This window comes from Eurosta solidaginis, chromosome 5, assembly GCF_040869045.1.
Source record: "Eurosta solidaginis isolate ZX-2024a chromosome 5, ASM4086904v1, whole genome shotgun sequence".
Lineage (NCBI taxonomy): Eukaryota > Metazoa > Arthropoda > Insecta > Diptera > Tephritidae > Eurosta > Eurosta solidaginis.
In genome coordinates this window covers 252,340,415-252,352,526 of record NC_090323.1, presented here as the reverse complement: position 1 = coordinate 252,352,526, position 12,112 = coordinate 252,340,415, and positions in this window count along the sequence as shown.

Sequence of the window (12,112 nt, the reverse complement as noted above, 5' to 3'; positions counted from 1 at the left end):
TAATGGGGTATGTGTGCTTTTCCGTATTTAACCTGGTTTTATGGCAGTATACAATAGATCACATAATTAGTTTGCGAACAAATATAACTTAATTAATGGGGTATGTGTGCTTTTCCGTATTTAATCTGGTTTTATGGCAGTATACAATAAATCACATAATTAGTTTGCGAACAAATATAACTTAATTAGTGGGGTATGTGTGCTTTTCAGTATTTAATCTGGTTTTATGGCAGCATACAATAGATCACATAATTAGTTTGCGAACAAATATAACTTAATTAGTGGGGTATGTGTGCTTTTCCGTATTTAATCTGGTTTTATGGCAGTATACAAAAGATCACATAATTAGTTTGCGAACAAATATAACTTAATTAGTGGGGTATGTGTGCTTTTCCGTATTTAATCTGGTTTTATGGCAGCATACAATAGATCACATAATTAGTTTGCGAACAAATATAACTTAATTAGTGGTGTATGTGTGCTTTTCAGTATTTAATCTGGTTTTATGGCAGCATACAATAGATCACATAATTAGTTTGCGAACAAATATAACTTAATTAGTGGGGTATGTGTGCTTTTCAGTATTTAATCTGGTTTTATGGCAGCATACAATAGATCACATAATTAGTTTGCGAACAAATATAACTTAATTAGTGGGGTATGTGTGCTTTTCCGTATTTAATCTGGTTTTATGGCAGCATACAATAGATCACATAATTAGTTTGCGAAAAAATATAACTTAATTAGTGGGGTATGTGTGATTTTCCGTATTTAATCTGGTTTTATGGCAGTATACAATAGATCACATAATTAGTTTGCGAACAAATATAACTTAATTAGTGGGGTATGTGTGCTTTTCCGTATTTAATCTGGTTTTATGGCAGTATACAATAAATCACATAATTAGTTTGCGAACAAATATAACTTAATTAGTGGGGTATGTGTGCTTTTCCGTATTTAACCTGGTTTTATGGCAGTATACAATAGATCACATAATTAGTTTGCGAACAAATATAACTTAATTAATGGGGTATGTGTGCTTTTCCGTATTTAATCTGGTTTTATGGCAGTATACAATAGATCACATAATTAGTTTGCGAACAAATATAACTTAATTAGTGGGGTATGTGTGCTTTTCAGTATTTAATCTGGTTTTATGGCAGCATACAATAGATCACATAATTAGTTTGCGAACAAATATAACTTAATTAGTGGGGTATGTGTGCTTTTCCGTATTTAATCTGGTTTTATGGCAGTATACAATAGATCACATAATTAGTTTGCGAACAAATATAACTTAATTAGTGGGGTATGTGTGCTTTTCAGTATTTAATCTGGTTTTATGGCAGCATACAATAGATCACATAATTAGTTTGCGAACAAATATAACTTAATTAGGGGGGTATGTGTGCTTTTCCGTATTTAATCTGGTTTTATGGCAGTATACAATAGATCACATAATTAGTTTGCGAACAAATATAACTTAATTAGTGGGGTATGTGTGCTTTTCAGTATTTAATCTGGTTTTATGGCAGCATACAATAGATCACATAATTAGTTTGCGAACAAATATAACTTAATTAGTGGGGTATGTGTGCTTTTCCGTATTTAATCTGGTTTTATGGCAGTATACAATAGATCACATAATTAGTTTGCGAACAAATATAACTTAATTAGTGGGGTATGTGTGCTTTTCCGTATTTAATCTGGTTTTATGGCTGTATACAATAAATCACATAATTAGTTTGCGAACAAATATAACTTAATTAGTGGGGTATGTGTGCTTTTCCGTATTTAACCTGGTTTTATGGCAGTATACAATAGATCACATAATTAGTTTGCGAACAAATATAACTTAATTAGTGGGGTATGTGTGCTTTTCAGTATTTAATCTGGTTTTATGGCAGCATACAATAGATCACATAATTAGTTTGCGAACAAATATAACTTAATTAGTGGGGTATGTGTGCTTTTCCGTATTTAATCTGGTTTTATGGCAGTATACAATAGATCACATAATTAGTTTGCGAACAAATATAACTTAATTAGTGGGGTATGTGTGCTTTTCAGTATTTAATCTGGTTTTATGGCAGTATACAATAGATCACATAATTAGTTTGCGAACAAATATAACTTAATTAGTGGGGTATGTGTGCTTTTCCGTATTTAATCTGGTTTTATGGCAGTATACAATAGATCACATAATTAGTTTGCGAACAAATATAACTTAATTAGTGGGGTATGTGTGCTTTTCCGTATTTAATCTGGTTTTATGGCAGTATACAATAGATCACATAATTAGTTTGCGAACAAATATAACTTAATTAGTGGGGTATGTGTGCTTTTCAGTATTTAATCTGGTTTTATGGCAGTATACAATAGATCACATAATTAGTTTGCGAACAAATATAACTTAATTAGTGGGGTATGTGTGCTTTTCAGTATTTAATCTGGTTTTATGGCAGCATACAATAGATCACATAATTAGTTTGCGAACAAATATAACTTAATTACTGGGGTATGTGTGCTTTTCCGTATTTAATCTGGTTTTATGGCAGTATACAATAGATCACATAATTAGTTTGCGAACAAATATAACTTAATTAGTGGGGTATGTGTGCTTTTCCGTATTTAATCTGGTTTTATGGCAGTATACAATAGATCACATAATTAGTTTGCGAACAAATATAACTTAATTAGTGGGGTATGTGTGCTTTTCAGTATTTAATCTGGTTTTATGGCAGCATACAATAGATCACATAATTAGTTTGCGAACAAATATAACTTAATTAGTGGGGTATGTGTGCTTTTCCGTATTTAATCTGGTTTTATGGCAGTATACAATAGATCACATAATTAGTTTGCGAACAAATATAACTTAATTAGTGGGGTATGTGTGCTTTTCAGTATTTAATCTGGTTTTATGGCAGCATACAATAGATCACATAATTAGTTTGCGAACAAATATAACTTAATTAGTGGGGTATGTGTGCTTTTCCGTATTTAATCTGGTTTTATGGCAGTATACAATAGATCACATAATTAGTTTGCGAACAAATATAACTTAATTAGTGGGGTATGTGTGCTTTTCAGTATTTAATCTGGTTTTATGGCAGCATACAATAGATCACATAATTAGTTTGCGAACAAATATAACTTAATTAGTGGGGTATGTGTGCTTTTCCGTATTTAATCTGGTTTTATGGCAGTATACAATAGATCACATAATTAGTTTGCGAACAAATATAACTTAATTAGTGGGGTATGTGTGCTTTTCAGTATTTAATCTGGTTTTATGGCAGCATACAATAGATCACATAATTAGTTTGCGAACAAATATAACTTAATTAGTGGGGTATGTGTGCTTTTCCGTATTTAATCTGGTTTTATGGCAGTATACAATAGATCACATAATTAGTTTGCGAACAAATATAACTTAATTAGTGGGGTATGTGTGCTTTTCAGTATTTAATCTGGTTTTATGGCAGCATACAATAGATCACATAATTAGTTTGCGAACAAATATAACTTAATTAGTGGGGTATGTGTGCTTTTCCGTATTTAATCTGGTTTTATGGCAGTATACAATAGATCACATAATTAGTTTGCGAACAAATATAACTTAATTAGTGGGGTATGTGTGCTTTTAAGTATTTAATCTGGTTTTATGGCAGCATACAATAGATCACATAATTAGTTTGCGAACAAATATAACTTAATTAGTGGGGTATGTGTGCTTTTCAGTATTTAATCTGGTTTTATGGCAGCATACAATAGATCACATAATTAGTTTGCGAACAAATATAACTTAATTAGTGGGGTATGTGTGCTTTTCCGTATTTAATCTGGTTTTATGGCAGTATACAATAGATCACATAATTAGTTTGCGAACAAATATAACTTAATTAGTGGGGTATGTGTGCTTTTCAGTATTTAATCTGGTTTTATGGCAGCATACAATAGATCACATAATTAGTTTGCGAACAAATATAACTTAATTAGTGGGGTATGTGTGCTTTTCCGTATTTAATCTGGTTTTATGGCAGTATACAATAGATCACATAATTAGTTTGCGAACAAATATAACTTAATTAGTGGGGTATGTGTGCTTTTCAGTATTTAATCTGGTTTTATGGCAGCATACAATAGATCACATAATTAGTTTGCGAACAAATATAACTTAATTAGTGGGGTATGTGTGCTTTTCAGTATTTAATCTGGTTTTATGGCAGCATACATAAGATCACATAATTAGTTTGCGAACAAATATAACTTAATTAGTGGGGTATGTGTGCTTTTCCGTATTTAATCTGGTTTTATGGCAGTATACAATAGATCACATAATTAGTTTGCGAACAAATATAACTTAATTAGTGGGGTATGTGTGCTTTTCAGTATTTAATCTGGTTTTATGGCAGTATACAATAGATCACATAATTAGTTTGCGAACAAATATAACTTAATTAGTGGGGTATGTGTGCTTTTCCGTATTTAATCTGGTTTTATGGCAGTATACAATAGATCACATAATTAGTTTGCGAACAAATATAACTTAATTAGTGGGGTATGTGTGCTTTTCCGTATTTAATCTGGTTTTATGGCAGTATACAATAGATCACATAATTAGTTTGCGAACAAATATAACTTAATTAGTGGGGTATGTGTGCTTTTCAGTATTTAATCTGGTTTTATGGCAGTATACAATAGATCACATAATTAGTTTGCGAACAAATATAACTTAATTAGTGGGGTATGTGTGCTTTTCAGTATTTAATCTGGTTTTATGGCAGCATACAATAGATCACATAATTAGTTTGCGAACAAATATAACTTAATTAGTGGGGTATGTGTGCTTTTCCGTATTTAATCTGGTTTTATGGCAGTATACAATAGATCACATAATTAGTTTGCGAACAAATATAACTTAATTAGTGGGGTATGTGTGCTTTTCCGTATTTAATCTGGTTTTATGGCAGTATACAATAGATCACATAATTAGTTTGCGAACAAATATAACTTAATTAGTGGGGTATGTGTGCTTTTCAGTATTTAATCTGGTTTTATGGCAGCATACAATAGATCACATAATTAGTTTGCGAACAAATATAACTTAATTAGTGGGGTATGTGTGCTTTTCCGTATTTAATCTGGTTTTATGGCAGTATACAATAGATCACATAATTAGTTTGCGAACAAATATAACTTAATTAGTGGGGTATGTGTGCTTTTCAGTATTTAATCTGGTTTTATGGCAGCATACAATAGATCACATAATTAGTTTGCGAACAAATATAACTTAATTAGTGGGGTATGTGTGCTTTTCCGTATTTAATCTGGTTTTATGGCAGTATACAATAGATCACATAATTAGTTTGCGAACAAATATAACTTAATTAGTGGGGTATGTGTGCTTTTCAGTATTTAATCTGGTTTTATGGCAGCATACAATAGATCACATAATTAGTTTGCGAACAAATATAACTTAATTAGTGGGGTATGTGTGCTTTTCCGTATTTAATCTGGTTTTATGGCAGTATACAATAGATCACATAATTAGTTTGCGAACAAATATAACTTAATTAGTGGGGTATGTGTGCTTTTCAGTATTTAATCTGGTTTTATGGCAGCATACAATAGATCACATAATTAGTTTGCGAACAAATATAACTTAATTAGTGGGGTATGTGTGCTTTTCCGTATTTAATCTGGTTTTATGGCAGTATACAATAGATCACATAATTAGTTTGCGAACAAATATAACTTAATTAGTGGGGTATGTGTGCTTTTCAGTATTTAATCTGGTTTTATGGCAGCATACAATAGATCACATAATTAGTTTGCGAACAAATATAACTTAATTAGTGGGGTATGTGTGCTTTTCCGTATTTAATCTGGTTTTATGGCAGTATACAATAGATCACATAATTAGTTTGCGAACAAATATAACTTAATTAGTGGGGTATGTGTGCTTTTCAGTATTTAATCTGGTTTTATGGCAGCATACAATAGATCACATAATTAGTTTGCGAAAAAATATAACTTAATTAGTGGGGTATGTGTGATTTTCCGTATTTAATCTGGTTTTATGGCAGTATACAATAGATCACATAATTAGTTTGCGAACAAATATAACTTAATTAGTGGGGTATGTGTCTTTTCCTTATTTAATCTGATTTTGTGGCAGTATATAATAGTTCACATAATTAGCTTGCGAACAAATATAACTTAATTAGTGGGGTATGTGTGCTTTTCCGTATTTAATCTGGTTTTATGGCAGTATACAATAGATCACATAATTAGTTTGCGAAAAAATATAACTTAATTAGTGGGGTATGTGTGATTTTCCGTATTTAATCTGGTTTTATGGCAGTATACAATAGATCACATAATTAGTTTGCGAACAAATATAACTTAATTAGTGGGGTATGTGTCTTTTCCTTATTTAATCTGATTTTGTGGCAGTATATAATAGATCACATAATTAGCTTGCGAACAAATATAACTTAATTAGTGGGGTATGTGTGCTTTTCCGTATTTAATCTGGTTTTATGGCAGCATACAATAGATCAGATAATTAGTTTGCCAACAAATATAACTTAGATAGTGGGGTATGTGTGCTTTTCCGCATTTAATCTGGTTTTATGGCAGTATACAATAGATCACATAATTAGTTTGCGAAAAAATATAACTTAATTAGTGGGGTATGTGTGATTTTCCGTATTTAATCTGGTTTTATGGCAGTATACAATAGATCACATAATTAGTTTGCGAACAAATATAACTTAATTAGTGGGGTATGTGTCTTTTCCTTATTTAATCTGATTTTGTGGCAGTATATAATAGTTCACATAATTAGCTTGCGAACAAATATAACTTAATTAGTGGGGTATGTGTGCTTTTCCGTATTTAATCTGGTTTTATGGCAGTATACAATAGATCACATAATTAGTTTGCGAAAAAATATAACTTAATTAGTGGGGTATGTGTGATTTTCCGTATTTAATCTGGTTTTATGGCAGTATACAATAGATCACATAATTAGTTTGCGAACAAATATAACTTAATTAGTGGGGTATGTGTCTTTTCCTTATTTAATCTGATTTTGTGGCAGTATATAATAGTTCACATAATTAGCTTGCGAACAAATATAACTTAATTAGTGGGGTATGTGTGCTTTTCAGTATTTAATCTGGTTTTATGGCAGCATACAATAGATCACATAATTAGTTTGCGAACAAATATAACTTAATTAGTGGGGTATGTGTGCTTTTCCGTATTTAATCTGGTTTTATGGCAGTATACAATAGATCACATAATTAGTTTGCGAACAAATATAACTTAATTAGTGGGGTATGTGTGCTTTTCAGTATTTAATCTGGTTTTATGGCAGCATACAATAGATCACATAATTAGTTTGCGAACAAATATAACTTAATTAGTGGGGTATGTGTGCTTTTCCGTATTTAACCTGGTTTTATGGCAGTATACAATAGATCACATAATTAGTTTGCGAACAAATATAACTTAATTAATGGGGTATGTGTGCTTTTCCGTATTTAATCTGGTTTTATGGCAGTATACAATAGATCACATAATTAGTTTGCGAACAAATATAACTTAATTAGTGGGGTATGTGTGCTTTTCAGTATTTAATCTGGTTTTATGGCAGCATACAATAGATCACATAATTAGTTTGCGAACAAATATAACTTAATTAGTGGGGTATGTGTGCTTTTCCGTATTTAATCTGGTTTTATGGCAGTATACAATAGATCACATAATTAGTTTGCGAACAAATATAACTTAATTAGTGGGGTATGTGTGCTTTTCAGTATTTAATCTGGTTTTATGGCAGCATACAATAGATCACATAATTAGTTTGCGAACAAATATAACTTAATTAGTGGGGTATGTGTGCTTTTCCGTATTTAATCTGGTTTTATGGCAGTATACAATAGATCACATAATTAGTTTGCGAACAAATATAACTTAATTAGTGGGGTATGTGTGCTTTTCAGTATTTAATCTGGTTTTATGGCAGCATACAATAGATCACATAATTAGTTTGCGAACAAATATAACTTAATTAGTGGGGTATGTGTGCTTTTCCGTATTTAATCTGGTTTTATGGCAGTATACAATAGATCACATAATTAGTTTGCGAACAAATATAACTTAATTAGTGGGGTATGTGTGCTTTTCCGTATTTAATCTGGTTTTATGGCTGTATACAATAAATCACATAATTAGTTTGCGAACAAATATAACTTAATTAGTGGGGTATGTGTGCTTTTCCGTATTTAACCTGGTTTTATGGCAGTATACAATAGATCACATAATTAGTTTGCGAACAAATATAACTTAATTAGTGGGGTATGTGTGCTTTTCAGTATTTAATCTGGTTTTATGGCAGCATACAATAGATCACATAATTAGTTTGCGAACAAATATAACTTAATTAGTGGGGTATGTGTGCTTTTCCGTATTTAATCTGGTTTTATGGCAGTATACAATAGATCACATAATTAGTTTGCGAACAAATATAACTTAATTAGTGGGGTATGTGTGCTTTTCAGTATTTAATCTGGTTTTATGGCAGTATACAATAGATCACATAATTAGTTTGCGAACAAATATAACTTAATTAGTGGGGTATGTGTGCTTTTCCGTATTTAATCTGGTTTTATGGCAGTATACAATAGATCACATAATTAGTTTGCGAACAAATATAACTTAATTAGTGGGGTATGTGTGCTTTTCCGTATTTAATCTGGTTTTATGGCAGTATACAATAGATCACATAATTAGTTTGCGAACAAATATAACTTAATTAGTGGGGTATGTGTGCTTTTCAGTATTTAATCTGGTTTTATGGCAGTATACAATAGATCACATAATTAGTTTGCGAACAAATATAACTTAATTAGTGGGGTATGTGTGCTTTTCAGTATTTAATCTGGTTTTATGGCAGCATACAATAGATCACATAATTAGTTTGCGAACAAATATAACTTAATTACTGGGGTATGTGTGCTTTTCCGTATTTAATCTGGTTTTATGGCAGTATACAATAGATCACATAATTAGTTTGCGAACAAATATAACTTAATTAGTGGGGTATGTGTGCTTTTCCGTATTTAATCTGGTTTTATGGCAGTATACAATAGATCACATAATTAGTTTGCGAACAAATATAACTTAATTAGTGGGGTATGTGTGCTTTTCAGTATTTAATCTGGTTTTATGGCAGCATACAATAGATCACATAATTAGTTTGCGAACAAATATAACTTAATTAGTGGGGTATGTGTGCTTTTCCGTATTTAATCTGGTTTTATGGCAGTATACAATAGATCACATAATTAGTTTGCGAACAAATATAACTTAATTAGTGGGGTATGTGTGCTTTTCAGTATTTAATCTGGTTTTATGGCAGCATACAATAGATCACATAATTAGTTTGCGAACAAATATAACTTAATTAGTGGGGTATGTGTGCTTTTCCGTATTTAATCTGGTTTTATGGCAGTATACAATAGATCACATAATTAGTTTGCGAACAAATATAACTTAATTAGTGGGGTATGTGTGCTTTTCAGTATTTAATCTGGTTTTATGGCAGCATACAATAGATCACATAATTAGTTTGCGAACAAATATAACTTAATTAGTGGGGTATGTGTGCTTTTCCGTATTTAATCTGGTTTTATGGCAGTATACAATAGATCACATAATTAGTTTGCGAACAAATATAACTTAATTAGTGGGGTATGTGTGCTTTTCAGTATTTAATCTGGTTTTATGGCAGCATACAATAGATCACATAATTAGTTTGCGAAAAAATATAACTTAATTAGTGGGGTATGTGTGATTTTCCGTATTTAATCTGGTTTTATGGCAGTATACAATAGATCACATAATTAGTTTGCGAACAAATATAACTTAATTAGTGGGGTATGTGTCTTTTCCTTATTTAATCTGATTTTGTGGCAGTATATAATAGTTCACATAATTAGCTTGCGAACAAATATAACTTAATTAGTGGGGTATGTGTGCTTTTCCGTATTTAATCTGGTTTTATGGCAGTATACAATAGATCACATAATTAGTTTGCGAAAAAATATAACTTAATTAGTGGGGTATGTGTGATTTTCCGTATTTAATCTGGTTTTATGGCAGTATACAATAGATCACATAATTAGTTTGCGAACAAATATAACTTAATTAGTGGGGTATGTGTCTTTTCCTTATTTAATCTGATTTTGTGGCAGTATATAATAGATCACATAATTAGCTTGCGAACAAATATAACTTAATTAGTGGGGTATGTGTGCTTTTCCGTATTTAATCTGGTTTTATGGCAGCATACAATAGATCAGATAATTAGTTTGCCAACAAATATAACTTAGATAGTGGGGTATGTGTGCTTTTCAGTATTTAATCTGGTTTTATGGCAGTATACAATAGATCACATAATTAGTTTGCGAACAAATATAACTTAATTAGTGGGGTATGTGTGCTTTTCCGTATTTAATCTGGTTTTATGGCAGTATACAATAGATCACATAATTAGTTTGCGAACAAATATAACTTAATTAGTGGGGTATGTGTGCTTTTCCGTATTTAATCTGGTTTTATGGCAGTATACAATAGATCACATAATTAGTTTGCGAACAAATATAACTTAATTAGTGGGGTATGTGTGCTTTTCAGTATTTAATCTGGTTTTATGGCAGTATACAATAGATCACATAATTAGTTTGCGAACAAATATAACTTAATTAGTGGGGTATGTGTGCTTTTCAGTATTTAATCTGGTTTTATGGCAGCATACAATAGATCACATAATTAGTTTGCGAACAAATATAACTTAATTACTGGGGTATGTGTGCTTTTCCGTATTTAATCTGGTTTTATGGCAGTATACAATAGATCACATAATTAGTTTGCGAACAAATATAACTTAATTAGTGGGGTATGTGTGCTTTTCCGTATTTAATCTGGTTTTATGGCAGTATACAATAGATCACATAATTAGTTTGCGAACAAATATAACTTAATTAGTGGGGTATGTGTGCTTTTCAGTATTTAATCTGGTTTTATGGCAGCATACAATAGATCACATAATTAGTTTGCGAACAAATATAACTTAATTAGTGGGGTATGTGTGCTTTTCCGTATTTAATCTGGTTTTATGGCAGTATACAATAGATCACATAATTAGTTTGCGAACAAATATAACTTAATTAGTGGGGTATGTGTGCTTTTCAGTATTTAATCTGGTTTTATGGCAGCATACAATAGATCACATAATTAGTTTGCGAACAAATATAACTTAATTAGTGGGGTATGTGTGCTTTTCCGTATTTAATCTGGTTTTATGGCAGTATACAATAGATCACATAATTAGTTTGCGAACAAATATAACTTAATTAGTGGGGTATGTGTGCTTTTCAGTATTTAATCTGGTTTTATGGCAGCATACAATAGATCACATAATTAGTTTGCGAACAAATATAACTTAATTAGTGGGGTATGTGTGCTTTTCCGTATTTAATCTGGTTTTATGGCAGTATACAATAGATCACATAATTAGTTTGCGAACAAATATAACTTAATTAGTGGGGTATGTGTGCTTTTCAGTATTTAATCTGGTTTTATGGCAGCATACAATAGATCACATAATTAGTTTGCGAAAAAATATAACTTAATTAGTGGGGTATGTGTGATTTTCCGTATTTAATCTGGTTTTATGGCAGTATACAATAGATCACATAATTAGTTTGCGAACAAATATAACTTAATTAGTGGGGTATGTGTCTTTTCCTTATTTAATCTGATTTTGTGGCAGTATATAATAGTTCACATAATTAGCTTGCGAACAAATATAACTTAATTAGTGGGGTATGTGTGCTTTTCCGTATTTAATCTGGTTTTATGGCAGTATACAATAGATCACATAATTAGTTTGCGAAAAAATATAACTTAATTAGTGGGGTATGTGTGATTTTCCGTATTTAATCTGGTTTTATGGCAGTATACAATAGATCACATAATTAGTTTGCGAACAAATATAACTTAATTAGTGGGGTATGTGTCTTTTCCTTATTTA